At 47.8% G+C, this 20,085-nt stretch overlaps 1 protein-coding gene and 1 long non-coding RNA gene across 9 annotated transcripts in view; both read right to left on the reverse strand.

Moving 5' to 3' along the window:
* The window catches only part of PRRC2B (proline rich coiled-coil 2B), an 87,273-nt gene extending 80,965 nt beyond the window's left edge, over positions 1 to 6,308 (reverse strand). For 4 of the 8 annotated variants that reach the window (XM_073222611.1, XM_037007891.2, XM_073222623.1 and 1 more), the window contains exon 1: positions 6,093 to 6,308. The gene's annotated coding sequence lies outside the window, so the exon portion shown is untranslated. The remainder of the gene's footprint in view (positions 1 to 6,092) is intronic. The other 4 variants (XM_037007897.2, XM_037007895.2, XM_037007894.2 and 1 more) reach the window with 2 other exon arrangements.
* A 3,936-nt stretch (positions 6,309 to 10,244) lies between these two features.
* The window catches only part of LOC118970447 (uncharacterized), a 37,470-nt gene continuing 27,629 nt past the window's right edge, over positions 10,245 to 20,085 (reverse strand). The window contains exon 3 of the long non-coding RNA XR_005058414.2: positions 10,245 to 10,556. This is a non-coding gene — a long non-coding RNA (uncharacterized lncRNA). The remainder of the gene's footprint in view (positions 10,557 to 20,085) is intronic.

The following is a 20,085-nucleotide window of genomic DNA, read 5'->3' on the forward strand; positions in this document are numbered from 1 at the left end:
CTTTCTCTTTTTTTCACCAGTATGTATACTTCCGTATTTTATATCACATAAAAAAATTCCACATTATGCTTCAGGACAACATTCGACTCTCCCCAACTCCTTCTGAAACACTGAGCCCATTCAGTCCCATCGACAGGTCAGCCAGGAACAGTGGTGGTGCCCCCACCCCCAGACAGGCCGGTGTTTTCTGTGCCTCCTGGAACAGAGCAGTTCTTTAAGCTCTGAACTGTATGTAAACAACACCTGCTGAAAAAAGCTCTGGAAGACACAAAGGAACCATGGAAAACCATGGAAAAGAGTGCTGGAGAGATGACCTCCTTTTTCCAGTTGGTCCTGCAGTAATCCATCCCATCATCCTACACAAAGAGATGACCTCAAAGCACATGGGGAAAGTCAACCTGGACTTCCCAGAGCTGCGGTCCTATCTGCCCTCCTCTGGGCTGGCACTGGCCACACAAAAACACCTGCACATTCAAAGGGCTTTTGGCACCCTGGAAAGTAAGCTGACCCCCAAGCTCTCTTCTGGGGCCTGTACATTTCTGATTTCAACTAAGAAACACCTTTTTAATACTCCAGGGCTTAGCACACTATTTTCAAATGGTGCTTATTTCAAGTCTGCTGCACTTCCGGTAAGGCCGCCTCTGCCCACCCAGCACCCAGGCTGAGCTGTGCTTGACTTCTAAGTGGTGTCCCACAAAGCCGCTTATGCAGCTGCACCGCACACCCTACGCAACCCCGCCCTCTATGTTAAGACTTGGTGAGAAGAGAGAGCAGAGCAACCGAAGTCCACTCTGGTGCACTCAGGCACTCCATCGGGGGAAAAGGATGATTCAGAGTAAAAACAGAAGTGAATTTATGAGTTGCTGTCCCTCAATGGATGAACAGAGAACCAAAATGTATATAAAAAATGGAGTATTATTCAGCCTTAAAAAGGAATGGGATTCTGATACCTGCTACACACGGGTGAACCTTCAAAACATTATGCCAAGTGAAATAAGCGAGACACAAAAGGTCAAATCCTATAGGACTCCACTTACATAGTATGTCTAGAGTCATCAAATTTATAGAGATGGAGTAGAATGGTGGGTGCTGGGGGAGGGGAAGGGGGAGTTAGTGTTTAATGCGGAAGGAGTTTCAGTTTAGGAAGATGACAAAGTTCTGGAGATGGATGGTGGTGATGGTTCACACAATGCGAATTTACTTAACGCCACAAAATTGTACACTTAAAAAACGGTCAAAATGGTAAATTTTGTTATGCATATTTTACCACAATGAAGTAATTGTTTTCAAAAACTGTATTTAAAGTTGTGAAAAGAGCTATAAAGAAAAGCAATAAGAACTAGGAAAGAATTCTGAAGGGTAATGACTAAGTTAGGTTGAGGGGCCCCCAAAGGCCTCTTTCTTTAAGGAGGTGCTTGCCTTCTCCCCACTAGCCCTGAGGAACGCAAGTGGGACCTCCACATCTGCTTAAGTCAAGACACTTGTTCAAACCCAAACCTGTAAATAGTGTAAGAGGTTTAGCCAGGACTGAGACACTCAGAACTTAATGGCCCATGAAGGCAGCCACCTTGAACTCAACAGCTGAAGGAGAAAACCCACACTGAACCAGAGAGAACCTTAGAAGAAACTTGTGCTCTCAAACTAGAAATTCCACTTACGGGAAATAGCAACAGGGTCCAAGACTTACATAAAGAGTGCTCCCTAAAATTTTGTTCCTATGAAGGAAAAATGGGAAACAATCTAATGTCATTATAAAGGATTAAATAAACCATGGCATAGCCATATAATAACAATTACAATCAGAAAGTCATGTTTTCCATTACTTAGGGAAATACACCATGACACCGGGAGGAAGTGTATGAACTGTGGGTGGTATATATACTACTTTCCTGATTTTGAAAGAGCAATGAAAGGAAAGAACCACACCATTCTCTGCTATAGTTATCGCTGGAGGTTACAGGTGATTTGTATTTTAATTTTTGCCTTTATTCTTTTCAGCATTTTCCTTTTTTTTCCCCCAGTGAAAAACATTACTTTCATGCATGTGGAAAACTACTTAGAGGGCTGTCCACCGTGCCTGGCAAAGAGTAGATGCTGAAGGGGGATCTGTTACATGAGAATGACTTTTAAAAGTAATAAACACTGCTTTAGCAATGCCACCAAGAAAAAAAAGGCTGATAGCTGCCCTGAAAAGGAAGTAGAAAGGACATAGAGCAGAGCTACAGAACCAGGGGCAACAGTGGGGGCAGCAGGAGGCAGTCTGAGAGAATACGAAGGATTTAAGGGAGACTTCATTTTGCCCATAGACACACAGCACCTCACAGGAACAACCTAGCCCTCCGCTCGGGCCACACGGGAAAAACCAACAAGCACAACTAAGAACATGGCTCAACAAGACTTCTGACTCCAGACACTAAGGGAAGGCATCCCGTCTAGGGTAGTTTCCCACGTGCCACCCACCGATAGCAGCAGTTTCCACGACTGCAAAGCCCCTGTCTTCAAGCTCCCAGGTGAGGAGGCCCAGGTCCACAGGGCACCTTTTCAACCTAAAAGCTTGTCATGAATAATTTAATTTCCCCAGAAAGCTCACTATCTCCCATTCCCCTCTCCTATCTCCAGCACCACAGGTAAATAAATGCCTTTACTTTTGTCAGAATGATAGATCCAAGCTTCCTAGGGCTATACCAGTCCCAGAAAAAACTCTTACAAGAATTTGAGTTACAATTTGAAAAGAAGGCAGTCTAGTTAGCCTTGAGTAATTTATGAGATTCAGAGCACAAAGCCCAACAGATCTCTGCTAGAAATTTTATTTTTCAAGGGGAAAGCATTGCTTTAAAATCTAGTGTAGACAGCTCCTGCTTAACACCTGCCCGCCCATAACAAGATATCTACGTCTGACAGTAGAGAAGCCTCATTATCAACTTTAGAAATACACAGGCCCACCTGGCCTATTCTGGTTTGAAATAGAAACCAACATAGAAATGATCAAGCTTAAAAGGGAGAATAATGAGCATATATAACCAGCCTACAGCCATTAGCAACATGAGTCAGTACTTTGTGCAAGGCGGAAAAAAAAAAGTAACAAAATCTTGAAAGTACAGTAAAATAATCCTTCAGGAAGAAAGGGAACTGAAATTGAACAGGGGGTGGGAGAACCGTGAACCGGCCAACTGAAAGGTGTCGCATAAACCCCTCCGTCAGGACCCAGGCAACTAGACCAAGCTGGAACTACTGACTCGCCATTCCTGAAATTCCACTCTCCCGGGGTTTGCTGGCTCTCCCTTCCCCAGGCTTTCTTTGTACCCATTTCCGCTCAAAAGACACTGGAGAGGACCCAGAGCCCTGCAGGAAACAGCAGTCCCCCACAGCAGGGTGAGACAAGGCCCCTCCACCATGCAATCAACATTAGGGTGCCCCAAGGTTAACTGAAATTCACAGGTAAAAAGGTTTAGTGGGCGGGGCAGTGGAGTCACCTCCTTCCCCAACCAACCAGCTAACAAACAGTCCAGAGCCGGGCTGGGCAGGAATGAAATCAGACTGAAAGCAGGGGTGAAGAGGTGGGACTCAGGGAAAACTGGAAGGAAGACAGGACCCTGGCTAAGATGTCTCCATCCCACAGCCTGAAGGCCTGGAGGAGGTTCTGAGGAGGTTTAAAAAGACAGAACAAAATAAAACAAAAGAAAGATGGTTGTGGGAATGCCAAAATGAACAAAAAAAATTTCCCATTAGGCTGCAGAGGCCCCGAACGTCTGAGCAGAGTGCCTCCAGAGAGGTTTTCAAACCAGCACAAGTTTGGCCCAGAGGTAACCTCGGTCTCAACCCTCAGCTGCAGCCAAGACTGCAGTCAGTCTTCCTGTATTACCCTCAGCCCTTCCTACCGTCTCCAATACACCGCAGACACCCAGGTTTGGCAGAGCAGCCCAGATCTTCTAGGCCATTTTGGTGCTCCAGGCAGTTGAGTGGTACTTGTGATACCAAAATACTAGCTGGAGATAGAATCTGGGTGGGGAGGCCACAGTTCCATCATCCAGGAGAAAAAGATCAGGAATTAGGAGAAAAAAAATAACAGAGAACTAGGTAAGGTAACCAATGAAAACAACATACATTTTCATCACCCTCCTAGGGATGGAAACACTGCTACAAATAGTTACATGAGGCTCTGGGGAGCCCCACAGATACCTAAGGCAAGGCCTAATTATTCCCATTATACAGACGCAGGAGCTGAGGCTCAGAGCCTTTCTTGTAAGGTAAACCCACTGAGGACCAAAATCAAGGCTCCCAGAGACACACCTGCCCGAACAAGCAGAAGCTCCCCAAGTGATTATTGGCCATTCCCAAAGGACAGGAGTTGCCCTCAAGAGGCAGGACTTCCCTGGGCCTCTGCGTGTTGTCCTCAGTATCTCATACTGTTCCAACTCTGCCTTTAATCAGAGCTGTAAGAACAACCTCGCAAAAGGCAGGCACCCCAGATCCAAAAACAAGGCCCTTATCACCACACAGCCCAGGTCTATTTAGTTCTTGAGGCCCACCACTGAAAAAGCAAGTGCCCAGTGATGTGTGTGCCTTAAATTCCTTCTCCTGTCCCAGCTTTAGCCCAGCACCTGTGGCATCTGCCAGATGGCACAGCCCTACGGGTGGTACCACAAGTGGCTAACTTCCATCCAAGGACTTGACGGCAGACATACAAACAGCCTTAGGACAAACAACTACTGAACAACAACTGCATGCCAGGCCTTCTTCTGGGTCTTACGATAGAATAATGAACATATAACCAGCTTACAGCCATTAGCACCATGACACCTTCCAACACTAAGAGATAGAACAAGCAATGTCCCTGTTTATGCCAACGAAGGTTCTGAGAACCCCAGGAGAGTTCTGTGACCCAAGTAGGATTTGCCCCTCGTGGGCCTGGCCAGGCCCACCTGACACCACAGAGCCCTGAACAGACATCGCTAAATGGCTGCAGTTGGGTTCGGAGAAACCAAGCTAAGACTTCAAATGGATGCTTACAAAAACCAAACTGGATGATAATGTAAAAAGCCACATAAAACGCACACAAAACCGTGAAGAAAAAAAAAATCTCAGGGGCTGTTTAACAACCCCGTAAACCACAGGCTGCCAAAGGTTTCTCCCAGGTGGCCATTTAGCAAATGACACACTCCAGAGAGTCACCCGCTTTCGCCCACTTCTTTCAAGCTAACTATTCTCTTGAAAATCACCTCCTCCTTGCCCAAAGGTGGGCTCGGGCCTCCCACGACATTTAGAAAAAGAGAGGGAGAAAGGAGAAAAAAAAAAAAAACCTTCCGATTTAATGTAGGCAAACCCACTCTTTGGAGGCCCACGATTTCACAGCGCTGTGTGTCTTACTTAGAAGGGAGGGGGGAGAAAAAAGAAAACAGAAGGAAGAAAAAAACCCATCTGGCAGGCTCCGAGGAGCGACATCCTGTTTATTATTAAACATTTGCAGCAACAGAGCATTCAGTATTTTGCAGATGATCCTCTCGTTCCCGCAAACGACCCGCGACCCTCGGCGGCTGTTAGCCCCCGGCCCCCTACGCACAGGCCGCCAGCCCCGGGGACGCTCGGGGGTCCGCTCGGCGACCGCCACCCCGAGCCCCGGCCCCGAGAGCCGCCGCGGCCCCGGGTTCCGCCTCGGGCTGGTGCTTTTGAAAGTAATTAGGATGGGGCGGGGAGCAGGCCCGCCGTGCACGTCTCCCCAGACCGCAGAGGCATCCTCGGCTGCGGGAGCCCGGGCGGAAGGCGGCTCCGCGGCCTCCGGGCGCCCGCCGAGCAGCTGCCCGACCCCGCCGGGCCGAGGCCGCGCGGCGCCGCCACAACAATGGCGAGAGGGCCCGGGCGGCCCGCAGCCCGCCTCCCAGGCCCTGCAGCCCCCGCCCGGCCGGCGGCGCGGGCGGCCAGAGCCCGGCGCGCGAGCGGACAAAGGCTGGCCGGGCCCGGGGGCCGCCGCCGCCGCCGTCAGTCAGCCGCCACCGAGACAAAAGCCCGGCCGCGGCGCCCGGCGCCTCCATCTTAACGCCGCGCCCGCCGCCGCCGCCCCGGCCCGGCCCGCGCCAACCCGCGCCCCGGCCCACCTGGTCTGGTTCCGCGGGCGCGACTGGGCCGGGCGATGGCGGTCGGGCGGCGGTCGGGCGCCGAGGCGGCGGGATGGCGGCGGATTGCGAGGCGGCGGCGCGGCTGCTCGCTCGCTCGCTCCCCACCTCCCGGGCTCGCTCGGCGCTGGCTCGCGGGAGCCTCGGAGCCTGTCTCGCCGCTCGCCTCCCTCCCGCGCGCGGCTCCCCGCCCCCCGCCTCCCGCCGCCCCCGCCTCCTCCGGCCTCCTCCCCGCGCCGCGGCCGCCCGCCGCCGCGCCTCAGCCGCGCAGCGCCCCCTGCCGCGCCCCCCGGGCCGGTGGGGGCTGGGGCGGGGGGGACGCGAGGAGGGGCCGGGGTCCCTGGAGGGGGCGAGAAAAGGGGGGCGGGGAGGGCCCCGGAAGGGGAAAGGGCCTGGGGGAGGGGCGGCGGAGACTCGGGGCGCGAGCCGGGGAAGGGGGATAAGAAGGGGGGGACTGAGTTGGGGCCCGGACAGGGGCCTGGGGAGAGAATTTTGGCGGGGGTCGGGGGGGTGTGCGCGAGCAGGCAGCGGGCAGGGGAGGAGGCTGGGAGCTGGGAGAGCGGGGGACGGGCGCTCCGGCGGGGGGGCGCTGGGATAGTGGGGCCCGGGGCGGGCGCGGCCTCGCCCCCTCCCAGTGGAACTGCAGCGCCTCCGAACACACCGCGAGCCCGCATTTCGTTAAAACATGCACATGACATAGGCACGGAAAGGAAACTAAAATAATACATTGTTCATTCAAAAACAAGGTTACACACTATACTTTATCCCTTTTTTTGTAAAATGGAAAATAATAAGCCACTCCTCTTGAGTGTTTGTGTGTGTATTTGTGTGAACACAAAACAAAAGGTCTGGAGAATGCACTCTGCCCTCGCTTACCTCGCGGACTGAGGTCCATCCAAGGTCTGGACAGCTAAGGAGGATTCTCACCTTTTGTTCTGATACGTTGGCAATTAGAAAAACAATTTGAAAAATCAAAGAGAGCACTGTAGCTAGGGGGCTGGAATCCAATCATGCCCGCCCCCCCCTCGGGCACTTGTGCCTGCGCACACAGGGGTAAATACCAGGAAGGCCCTGACCTGTGCAGACGGCCTGGAGTGGTTTGTCTCGTCTAATCCTGGCGCTGAGCAGATGTTATTGTTCCAATTCACAGGTGTGAAACGAGTCGCTGGGAGGTTAAGTAACTTGCCCAAGGCCACACAGCCAAGCCTGGAAGGAAAGTTAACCCACATGCACCTCACTACGGTTAGGGTTAGGGCTGGCACTCAGCACAGGTCCTGGCACACAGTACGTGCTCTATGCATATGGGTTGGTTTGTTAAAGGGAGGAATGGGTGTCTCCCCCTTGACCTTTGTGACTGGGAGGTAACAGACTCTGGGACTCGTTAAGAACGAGAGGGTTACCTTTTCTATTATCTGACAAGAGAAAACAAAAGATGAAAAGCTTGGACAGCCCTGAGTGCTCCGGAAGGCAAGAGGAAATAATAACCATGCAGGCTTGGGGGGAAGTCAACAGGTGCTCTGCTCCTCACGCAGAGGGAGAAGAGGGGTGGTCCCTCTAGGGACAGCAAGGGCGGCTTGGTCCCTGGAGTTCAATGGCAGGATGCTTCTCTCCCAGAGAGCCCAAGGGTCAGGCTACATACAAATCACGTCCTGGATTCAGGAAATCCTTTTCTTTCTGCACTTCTCCGGGGTGGACAATGATAGATCCTGTTTACTGAGCATCTTTTCTGAGCCAGGCATACTGCTACACACTTTATGAGAGATCACTTACTATTTGGGAGACAGTTCTTATTGTTCCACTTTACAGATAAGGAAATGGAGATGAGAAGTTAAGTGACCTTAGACGAGGTCACCAATGGCCCGGGTGATGAAGCAAGGATTGGAACCCAGCAGCACCAGTCTTGGATGTCTGAGCCCTCCTAGAGGCAAGCAAGGCTAAGATGCTGGAGCAGGTCTGTGGACTGAGGCTGTCAGCCAGGGCTGGCACCTGGGATTTCTCCAGGACACTGAAGGAGCCTGTCCAAGCTCTCCCAGAACTCAGGACCCAGAGAGGACAGCGGGAGGAAGAAGAGCGTGAAGGCTGGACCAGGGCTCCCGGGGTTACTTAGCCCCAAGAGACTCTCTGTGATGGGGAGAGGGTGAGGGCATTCAAGGAGAAATGAAACACCAAGTACTCAGAGCTGGAATATGGAAAGAAAGTAAAGAACTAGTGGACAAAGCCATGCAAAGTTGGAAGAGTTGGCAGGAACCAGTGGGCAAGAATTTATTTCATTTTTACCTTTTTCCTTTTACATTATAGGAAACTTGCAACTCTACTTATGAGTGGAGAAATCTCTCCAGATACCCAAACTGACCCAGAAGGGGAACTTCAAACATCCCTTGAGGCCTAATGCAAATTTTATGTATATATAATTTTCCTGTTTCCAAAATGTGATGAGTTTTCTGTTACTTTGAAATTTAATACTTTTGTATAGTACTTATAAATGTATTTCCTTCTCCATGATTTACTTTGTAAACCATATTAGGGCTGAATATGGATCTCCTTTGCATTAATTTCATGTGGAATATTGAAAACCCTGTCATTGGTCAACTTCAACTCCTTTTATTTTGGAGGGAACTCATTTGGAAAGTTGATTCCTTTTATGACCTGGCATCATTCTCTGTCCTTTGCTGTGGTTTCTTCTGATCTAACCCCCACCCCAGCACCTCCCTCCCACCTTCCCTCCATCACAATCCCAGCCTTGCTGGTGGTTGTCATTTCTATACGTCTGTGTCCTCTACAAGACTAGGCGCTCTTCCAAACAGAACCACGAGTTATTCAGGTTTTAATGAATAACTAGCACTTAGTATACAATGTGTAAGTGCTTCAAGAGAACTTATGGAATGAAAGAAGAACAAAATGAAGGGAGAGAGAATTTGAGACTCAGATAAGGAATTTGACCTCTGGTGGTGCTGTGTCCAGGCCTGGCCTCCAAAAGAGCAGGAGAGCTCCCGTTAGTCACTCCACTCTGGAGAGTCAAAGTTTTTGCTGGGTTCCTTTCATCCTTCCATCACTAACAATTACCATTTATTGAGCACTTTCAGGTGCAAAAACTAAAAAGCAGACGGGTTCACGCAGGGAGCTGGTGGCAGAGGAGAAGGGCTGGAAGAGAGAGTGTCCACCTGTGGGGCTGGCTGTGCTGGCAGCACTTTCTGGGTATCACAGCCACTCAACCTGATTTTGTGAGTTGGAGGCTATCATCACCTCCATTTTACAGATCAGTAAGTGGAGGCTCCAGGCCCTTCCCCCATCACTGCGGGCTGCCAGATACTCATCCCACAAGTGGGGTTAGGAGACCCTTTCTGAAAGGACCCTGGAAAGCTCTGGCAAATCAGGTCCCACTGCAGGGAAGGGAAGTGAGGGACATGTTGACACTGAGAACACAAACACAGAATCGGCCTTTACAGAGCTGGCCCAAGCGCAGAGCCTGGGCCAGCCCTGGAGGCCTCTCGTGTGACCTCTGTCTGGCTTCAAGGCCAAGCCGCTCTTCAGCCACTCTGAGCCTGAGTGCTGCCCACACCACGGCCGTCTACACTGTCTGCTGGCTCCACAAGGCACAGAAGCCCAGCCAGCTCACCTCGGCTCACCTTCTCAGTGGGGCCTGTCCAAGCTAAACCCAGAGGCAGGCACTGGGTCTCTGTGCTTCCCCCAGAAGTGCCCCTGCCATGGAGCCATAGTTAAGAGTGCAGGATTTGGAGTCAGACAGACCTAAGGTGAATTCTGTCTCTGTCCTCATTTTTACTGTGCGTCTTTAGACAAGTGACTATAATTCTCGGAGCCTCTGAAGATTGGAGAAGGGGTTTGCTGTGAGAATTGAACAAGATTGCGTATACTGGCTGCCAGCACAAACTGGCATGTAGCAGGCACTCAGCTTGCATTGGTAACTATTGTCATCGCTTATATCTCTCAGATACATCAGAGCTTCCCTTGTCAGTCCATTGCTGTGTAACAAACAGCCCCTAAACTTACTGGCTTAAAATAACTTGTTATTTCTCAGAGTTCTATGCTCAAGATACTCCCAAGGTAAGGTGCATTAGAAACAAACAAACAAGCAAACACAATAAAATAAAAACTGTGATTTATTAAAGTATTACCACCCACTAGGCACGGGGCTGAGATGGTCTGACCATTGGAGCCTGGTTCTGACTTGCAGTATGACCTGGGAACGTGAGGCCTACAACTTGCGTAGTGATCATATGTTCCAGGATTCCTGGTTGAGCACTTTCATATTCTCTGCACCTGTTCTCCAAAGAGCAGTTGTACTAATGAGAGAGCATGAATCCCAATTTCAGTTCAGAAAATGCGGTCATCTTAACCAGCGGAGGGACAGAGTCATAGTCCAGGGAGAAATTGATTCCAGCTGTGGAGATGGAGCGTCTTCTTGATGCAGGTGCCTTTGATGCCAGGCTGTGAAGGCAGAGGGGAGTTTAATCAGAGGAGACTGGGAGGAACATTCCAGATGGAGGGACCAGCTTGAACAAAAGCCTGGAGATGGAAGCGTCTGGGCACTGAGAGGGGACCATGGGCGGAAAAGTGGCCCCATCCCAGGAAACATGCATTCCAGCATGGACGGGAGCCTTGAGCTAAAAATACACCACTTGGGGCTGAACAGGCAGTAGGGGCCCCCACACAGACCTTGGCACTCACACCAGGGTGGGCAGCATCTGAGTGTCGAAGACTAAAAGCAATCTCCTCTGAGGGGCTCAGTGACAACAGGAGTCCAGGGCATGGAGCCCTGGCACCTTCCCTTCACATCACACCTGATTCTTCCCAAATTGTCCTCCATTTTCTGCCAAGGGGATAGACACTGGGGGTGGAGGAGGCAAAGAGGAAGGGAGCCAAGACCAGGAATAAAAAAATTGAGGATAAGATTTAAAACTCAGCAACATCATCTGAGTGAAAGCAGATAAAAAAATATTGAGACAAGGGGTTTGAGAAGGAAAGGAAAGAGAAGAGCCACCTGTCTATGGAGGCTCCCACATAAAGGACAGCGGTGACAATATCAGGAAGGGGGCCACCCACTCCCTTTCTGCACACATGGCAGAATCCCTGAAAATCATGTCCTCCTTTCCCGTGAGCCACGCCAGCATCCTGCTCAACATGGAGCCCCAGGAAGCCATGCCAGCTGGTGGAGCTGACATGGGAGGTGGAGGTGGAGGCGGCAGGCTGAAGCTGGGGGACAGGATCATTGGCAGGAGAACTGAGAAAGCAGGTCTTGCCCTCTGGGGCCAGTATCCCAGGAATGTAGGTACTGAAGAAATAACAAATCTCAAAATCTAACTGGATATTGAGAAAGGAGGAAAATAACCCACAGAATGGGAGAAAATATTTGCAAACAATATACTGATGAGGGTCTAACAGCCAGAATATATAAAGAACACTTACAGAGCAACAATCAAAAGACAACCCAATGAAGAGGTGGGCAAAGCACTTGAACAGACATTTCTCCAAAGAAGACATACAAATGGTCAACAAGCACCTGAGTGGTTGACATCATTAGCTGCCAGGAAAATACAAATCAAAACCACAGTGAGATATAATTTCATAACCACTAGGATGCCTATAGTTCAAAAAATGGAAAACAACAAGGGTTGGCAAGGATATACAGAAGTTGGAACACTCATTTTTATATTGCTGGTGGGACTGTAAAGTTGGTGCAGCTGCTGTAGAAAATAGTTTAGTGGTTCCTCAAATAGTTAAACATAGAATTGTCATATGACCCAGCAATTCCACTCACAGGTATAGACCTAAAAGAATTGAAGACAGATGGCCAAACAAAAACTTACACATGAATGTTCATAAGAGCATTATTCACAACAGCCAAAAGGTGAAAATAACCCAAATAAATGTCCATCGAGTGACAGTGGGCAAACAAAATGTGGTAGTTCCATGGTTAAATATTATTTAACCACTAAAATGGACGAGGGTAACCACTGTTACATGCTATGACATGGATGAACCTTGGAAGCATCATGCTAAGAGAGAGAAGCCAGATACAAAAGGCCACATATTGTATGATTCCACTTATATGAAATGTCCAGCATAGGTAAACCCATAAAGACAGGCTAGTGTTCACCGGGCGCTGGGAGAAGCGGTGGGTGGAGAGTGACTGCCTGTGAGGTATGGGATTTCCTTTCAGGATGATGGAACAAAGTATTGTGGACCGAGATACAGGGGATGGTTGCACAACATTGTGAATGTTCTAAATGTCCCTGTACTGTATTTAAAAGTAGTTAAAATGGTACATTTGATGTTACATGTATTTTACCACAACAAAAAATAACCTGATTTGAAATGGCACTTTGGCTAGGCTCTTGGTCAGTTTGTGTTACATCCTTGTTCACACATGTAGCATTTAGATTCCAGACTTTCAGGTGATATTTAAATTTTAGAGAAGAGACACAACTTTTCTATTTCTGAAAGGCTCAGTTGTCTGAGTCTAAGGTGAGATGCGGCAGGTAAAGCCAGGGGCTCTTCCCCATGTGGCATCTGAAGAGACTCCTGGATCAGCAAGGGGCTCAGATACCTACCTACCAACAAGGCTGGCAGGTTGCAGGGCAGTCCAGCTGACGGCAGGTCCTGGAAATGAAGAGGAGACGCTGGGAGGAAAAATACCCTCAGGGAAGGACAAGCCCATTTTTATAAACCAGAGGCTTTGGGCTCCCTGAGAGCAGTAATGGAGTGGCTTGCCTAAGGCTTAGATGACATTATTCATGAACTATCTGAACAGTTTATGACACAAAGATCCTAGATCAGCAGCTCTAAACCTTTTTGACATTAGAACCCCTTTTCATGCCATAGGAACCGTCACTTTCTCCACAGTCCATTATCTTAAAATGTATCTTTCACTTTCCATGGATCCTTTACTAATACATGATTTTGTAACATCATGCATTGGTCATCTGGAAAACACTGATTCAGAGTCACGAAGAGCTTCCAAATGTTGACACATTTAATTTTACAATACTTAAAAATCACTTCGGTTAATATCACTACCACTCTCAGAAACTAATTGGGAAACTGTCAAGCTCACAGTGGCTGATACAAGTTTTCCAAAATTTCAACTTTTGCATGAAATTTCAAATTTTATCCTTGGCAACAAATCCTGGCAGTTGCTTTCCTTGAAATGAGAGGCTCCCTTTATTCACTTTGGAAAAAAAACGTCTGCCCTGTCTGAATAACTATAGTTAGTTTGTCAGATAAAAATGGTGGGCCCTGATAGAAGCCACAGGGCATAAATATGCAAAGAAGTAAAAAACTAACCTTTTCAAACAATATGGCTTCTCTCTCACTTACCAACTTTACATTTCCCTGTATGGCCCCGGAAGATGACTGGTTAGCCAGAGACGGGTAAGATTCCTCAAGGGAGGAACAACCTAAGACAGGCACAGTCGCAGGGGGGCCATCAGGTGAGAATTTGGGGATCAACAGAGGTGAGGCTCAGAACCTCACCCCCCCTGCTTTGAGAGAAATCTTCTGCATCCGTGGATGTCTTGCTGCCCTTGTCTAGCCTGGATTAATACTTAGTCCATAGGCACACACCTGATCATCTGATCATCTACATTTGCCTTCTTACAGCACTAAACTATGTTTTCTACCTTTATCTTGCATCTACCTACCACTTCAGCATTTTATTTAAAATAAAAATAATAATAATAATAGGAGAAATGTGGGATCAACATATAAATCAAGTACAAAAATCAAATGAATATTCATATTTGACCTGATGGTTTATAGGTCATATTGCATGATCAAAACCGAAAGTTTCTGTGATGACTGCCCTTGTACTGTTCACCATGTAAGAATTTATTCACTCTGTAAGAATTCGTTCACCATGTAAGAACTTGTTCGTTATGCTTCAGAAGATTGGAGACTGACGAGAATTAGGCTTGAGATGGATTAATGATTGTACAATGAGCATTGACCCCCCTATACTGAATTTTATTGTTGTTAACAACCATTTGATCAATAAATATGAGAGATGCCCTCTCAAAAAAAAAAAAAAAAAAAAAAAAAAAAAAAAAAAAAAAAAAAAAAAAAAAAAAAAATGGTGGGCCCTGATAGAAGCCACAGGGCATAAATATGCAAAGAAGTAAAAAACTAACCTTTTCAAACAATATGGCTTCTCTCTCACTTACCAACTTTACATTTCCCTGTATGGCCCCGGAAGATGACTGGTTAGCCAGAGACGGGTAAGATTCCTCAAGGGAGGAACAACCTAAGACAGGCACAGTCGCAGGGGGGCCATCAGGTGAGGAATTGGGGATCAACAGAGGTGAGGCTTAGAACCTCCCCCCCCCCCCATTCTGAGAGAAATCTGCTGCATCCGTGGATGTTTTATTGCCCTTGTCTAGCTCGGATTAGCACATAGTCTACAGGCACACACCTGACCATCTACATTTGCTCTCTTACAACACTAAACTATGTTTTCTACCTTCATCTTGCATCTACCTACCACTTCAGTATTTTATTAAAAATAATAAGAATAAAGAGAGAAATGTGGGATCCACATATAAAACAAGTATAAAAATCAAACGAATATTCATATTTGAACTGACTGTTTATAGTTCATAATGCATGATCAAAACCGAAAGTTTCTGTGATGACTGCCCTTGTACTATTCACCATGTAACCTATTCACTATGTAAGAATTTGTTCTCCATGTAAGAACTTGTTCGTTATGCTTCAGAAGATTGGAGACTGACGAAAATTAGGCTTGGGGTGGATTAATGATTATACATTGAGCATTGAGTCGCCTATACAGAATTTTATTGTTATTAACAACCATTTGATCAAAAAAAATAGGAGAGATGCCCTCACAAAAAAATAAATAAATAAAATAAAATAAAATAAAATACAGTACACATTTCCAATTGTAAAATAAATAAGTAACCGGGATGTAGCATAAGGAATATAGTCAAAATATTGTAACAACTTGGTATGGTGATAGCTGGTAGCTAGAATTATCATGTATATAAATGTTCAATCACTGTGTTGTACACCTGAAACTAATGTAATACTGTGTGTCAACTACCCTTCAATAAAAAATAATTATCTAAAAAAAAAAAAATGGTGGGCCCTGAAAAGGAGCTAGTTCAACTGGTAACTCAACCCTTTCGAGCATCAGTCATATGCTTTTCTTGGGGACAACCCCTGCGCTGCACAGCAGAAAAGTACTTTTTGAGTGCTCCCTACTTTGTCAGACAAAATACTAAAAAAAGCATGTCTTCAAGGTTGAGATTTAATAAAATTATTTTTACTGCTTCATCAAGAACATTCTAAAGTAGAACTGGCCTTTATTTTTTCTGTGAGAACATGACAGTAAAGAATGCAATGGCCATGTCTGGCCAATGGGTTTCAGCCCCAGGCAAGTTCACTACAAATTCAGTGAGACTGAGGAATGACAATGGAATGTTCTTGGGGTGAAAGGGTTTATGACCTGGTTTGTTCTTCCACCGATAGGTGAAGCACTGGAATTAAGTCTGTATCCAACAGTGTGCAGGTGTGTAATCCTCCTTTGTCTCCGCCTCCACCCAGAGCACTGGGCAGAGCTCTTTATTAGTGACTCAGTCAATAATAGCTCATTGCCTATGGGTGTGGAAGCAGGAGCCTGGCAGCAGGCCAGTTACACCATCAAGTGGTTTAGGTTCAGGTGAGGATGCCGGCCATAGGAACCTTCACTTTACCCACAGGCCACTAGGACAGCTTCCAGCCGCTGCCCTGATTCCTCGTAAAGCACCAACAGGTTTACCCACAGCTGTTTCTGCACCATTCGTGCAAATATTCTCACAGTGAAAAGGTTTTGACCCAGGGAACACAGGGATCTGCAGACCATACTTTGAAAACTACCTAAGCTTATTTCCTTCATAGTAATTAAAATGTGAACAGATATCCCCACCCAAAAAGACTAGGCTCACTTTGAGTTAGTTATTGAGCACATGACTCATAGTAGGAGCTCAATAGCGTTTTTTGAATATGGAATAGTGGCTTCCTTCTTCCACGCTTACTGAGTGCCAGGCAATGTGCTAAACATTTTACATTCATTGAATCTGGCATCTGCGTTTTACAGATGAGAAAAGCAAGTTCAGACAGTGACCACCAGATCCAGGAGTCACACCCAGTTTTGTCTGACTTCAAAGCTTATACTCTTCACCACTGGGCCATAATGAATCTGTTTGGTGGCAAGATCTTTGGTCAAGGGTTAGATCAAGAAAAAAAAATAGAAGAAAATAATGAAAAGGGAATTTTAAGGAAATTTTGTAAAAAAGTTTGAGTAACTAAGCTGCCTACATGAATCTATTGTTCACTTCCCAGCCAACAAACTGGATGAAGACATACTCTGTCCTATTTGCCGGGGCCAGTGGGTTAGCTGCTCATTAATTGCAAGGCTGGTCTAAAGAAGGTGTATGCAGAATGGCTGGGGGTGATTACAGCAAGCCCCTTCTCATGTGGGCTGGATGTACAGGTCTGCATCATCCCAGTGGAGGACCAGGTACAAACAATAGCCAGAGGGGGGATGGCATGCCAGTGGGGCCCAGGTGTGGAGTCTAAAATGCAGCAAGAATAATGAGACCATTGGGCTTCTGGGGCTGTGTCCCCACAGGTCAGGGTCCACACCTGCAAAAGTTCTTCCAGAGCGGCAAGCAGTGGCTTTTCCCAGGTGCTTGTCCCCTGCCCCAGCCCTGAGAGACTGGGCTGAACTGCTCCTGTGGTTATTCCTGTCCTTTCAGGGGAGGGTTTAACCAGTGAAACAGCAGCTGCCAGCCTTGCCAGGTCTTCATTAATGTCTCAGGCCAAGTTCCTTGGCTTTCCAGAATACAGTCTGGCCTCCTACAGCCTCACCTCTCATCTCCTCCCTTTCCTGGGTCACAGCTTTCTCCTGCCTTGGTACCGACTGGTCCCTCTGCCCGGAACTTCCCCCATGCCCGGGTGACTCCTACTCAACCTCAGACCTGGACAGTGCTTCCTTTAAGGCCCTTGTTGGTGCCCACCTCCCACTCCAAAGCACCAGGTTTTCCTCCCTTCACTTCTCAACACCAGGATCAGGGGTGCTCTTGCTTACAGGACAGAGAGGATGCCCATGGAGCTGACGGACCAGTGTTTCACCCTGAAAATACTTGCCCATCAGACGGTAAGACCATCTGGAGTGAGATGGTTTGCATGTTCACTGCTCTACCTGCAGCCTCGTGCGGTGCCTGGTACACAATGGGAGTTCAAGAACTATTTGCTAAATCAGTGAGTGAATGAATGAACAAAGGAAGCCATCAAAAAGGAGAGGAGAAGAGGAATATAAATGAAGTAGGAAACAACCTTTGCACCCACCCATACACTGAACCCTTCTGTCATCCCACAGGCTTCACTGGATGAGCGGGGCTCTGTGGGTATGGGGTGAGAGGGCACAAAAGAAACAGCCCAAGGAAGGCTTACAATCCTGTTGAGACATACATATAAAATGCCCTCAGAAAACAACACACCCTCAAAAAGCACTTTCAATCTTGTGGCAACTAAGACAGCAGTGCTAATGGATAAAAGTTAAAAAAAATAGCATGGCAATAATAGACATTATTCAGTACTAGACTGACTAACAGCTATGGCAAACAACCCCAGCATTTCAGCAGCGCATCACAATGCAAGTTTATTTTTTGTTTCTCTCTCCAGGGGATTGTCCTGGTTGAGCCACTCTGTTCCAAGCAGTGCTGCAGGGATTCAGGAATCTTCCATCTTCTGGTTCCACTGTCACTCCCAGTTGTGTAGAGAAGGACACTGAGAGGAAGACAGGCCTGGGAGTGTGCACATCCTTTGTGCCCATCTTCCACTGGCCAGAACTCAGTATGTGGCCCTGACTAACTGCATGGGAGGCTGGTTAGTGTATAGTCCAGTGAAATGCCATGGAGGAAATGGGGATAGCTGAACACACGTTAGTATCTGTCACAGCTCTTATTTACTGAGAATCTACTAAATGTCAGACACTATGCTAAGTAAGTTATACATATGCTGTCATTTACCCTTACCTCAGCTCTCATTTATAGAAGAGGAAACCGAGGCTCAGAAACCTTAAGTAAGTCTTATGAGGTGAAAGGCTAATTCTTGGAGAATCAGTGTGGAACCTGCTGTTTTTGACTCAAAGCCTGTCTTTAAAAAGGAGTAAGGACACATCTATGGAGCATAAGAACAAAGCAAAAACTGAAGGAACAAAACAGCAGCAGACACACAGAACCCGAGAATGGACTAACTGTTACCAAAGGGAAAGGGACTGGGGAGGATGGGTGGGAAGGAGGGATAAGGGGGAAAATGGGGCATTACGATTAGCACACGTAATGTAGTGGAGGGGGGACACAGGAAAGGCAATATATACAGAGAAGATAAGTAGTGATTCCATATCATCTTACTACGCTGATGGACAGTGACTGTAATGGGGTATGTCGGGGGGACTTGATAATAGGGGAAGTCTAGTAACCATAATGTTCAAATAATTTTGTACATTAATGATATAAAAAAAGGCCATACTGAAAAAATAAATAAATAAAAATAAATAAAAAGGAGTAAGGACAGATAACACTAGTGGGCCCCACCTGTTCTGAGACTATACCCACCCCCCTCAACATCATCATTATCACAGTTTAAGCACTGATTTGGGGTTAGGCATTGCTGTAAGCAATTTCATATGAACTCCTTTGATCCTCACAAGATCCCTATGAGACAGATGCTATTAATACCCTGATTTTAAAGATGAGGAAATTGCAGAGAGGCTTTGAGTGACTTGGCTGAGATCGTTCAGCAGAGACAGGACGCCAGCCCAGGCAGTCTGTCTCCAGAGTCCATGTATCATCTGCCCGGTTCCTGCCTCTCTCCAGACAACAAAGCAATGGCTGGAGGGCAGAGTCTCCGAAGTCAGGCACTAGTGCCTGGGGAGGATACAAACTGTTTCCCTCGGGTGCGAGAGGGAAATATGATCCTATTTATGCCTATCTTTATTCTTCAAAAAAGAAGTCTGAGCCATACTCAACGTTACTCATAGGAATTGCTCAGATTGACCCTGGCGCTCTCACACACTTGAGGATCAATCTATATAATACACATTAGTAAAATTTAATACGCTTAATTTTTTTTTGAATAGACATAAATAGGTGTCATCGGCTGTGCTTGGATAAGTGGACCAGTGTGGTATGTTCAGTTTTAATTAAACTAGCTCTCACAGTGCGGACGAGCAGTTTTAAAAGACGCGAAGAACGATCGACCGAGGTACACCCACAGCAGGTCCGCCTTCGCCCCAGGCTCCTTCACGCATGCCCAGAACGCCTACCTCTCGGCGTGACAGGCGGGGCTCGTGGCCACACCCCGTCCTGTTTCCCCGCCTTCCTTGTTTCTTCTGTAGGCATCATTGGCTGATTCACCTTTGCTACTGGGCGAGCCTCCAGTTGTAGGAGGGATGCTATTGAGCAGAGTTGCCGTCTCTCGCCCAGTGGCCAGCCTCGATTGGCCGACATGCTCTGGAGCGGGGTTGCCATGTAGATACGTCACCAAGCTGCGCCTCAAGGAGTCGGCTTGCGCCGCGGCTTACGCTGTGCTCCTGCTGCTAGCCATTGGGCCAGGTGGGTCCCGGCTAGCGACCCAGGTGCTTGGGATGCTGGTCAGGCGGTGCCGCCCTAGGACCGACGGGCCAGGAGAACCCTGGGACTCAGGCGAGGCGGGATGGCGGCTGCTTTCTCGGGAAGGACTGGCCGAGATGCCGGCGGAAACCCTGGTGATGGAGATCGCCAGGAAGCAACGAGTGGTGGTCTGACACTGGATCCCTGCAAGGTTCCCAGGTTGCCACTGAGCCTGGGAAGACATTACTGTTCGGAACCCAGGACGGGAGGGCTTGTGCTCAAGCAGATGAACACGGCCTTTCAAGAGCAGTTACAGGAAATAGAGTTTGATCGGGCAGGTGGAACTT

Source organism: Manis javanica, chromosome 2 (assembly GCF_040802235.1).
Source record: "Manis javanica isolate MJ-LG chromosome 2, MJ_LKY, whole genome shotgun sequence".
NCBI classification, from domain to species: domain Eukaryota; kingdom Metazoa; phylum Chordata; class Mammalia; order Pholidota; family Manidae; genus Manis; species Manis javanica.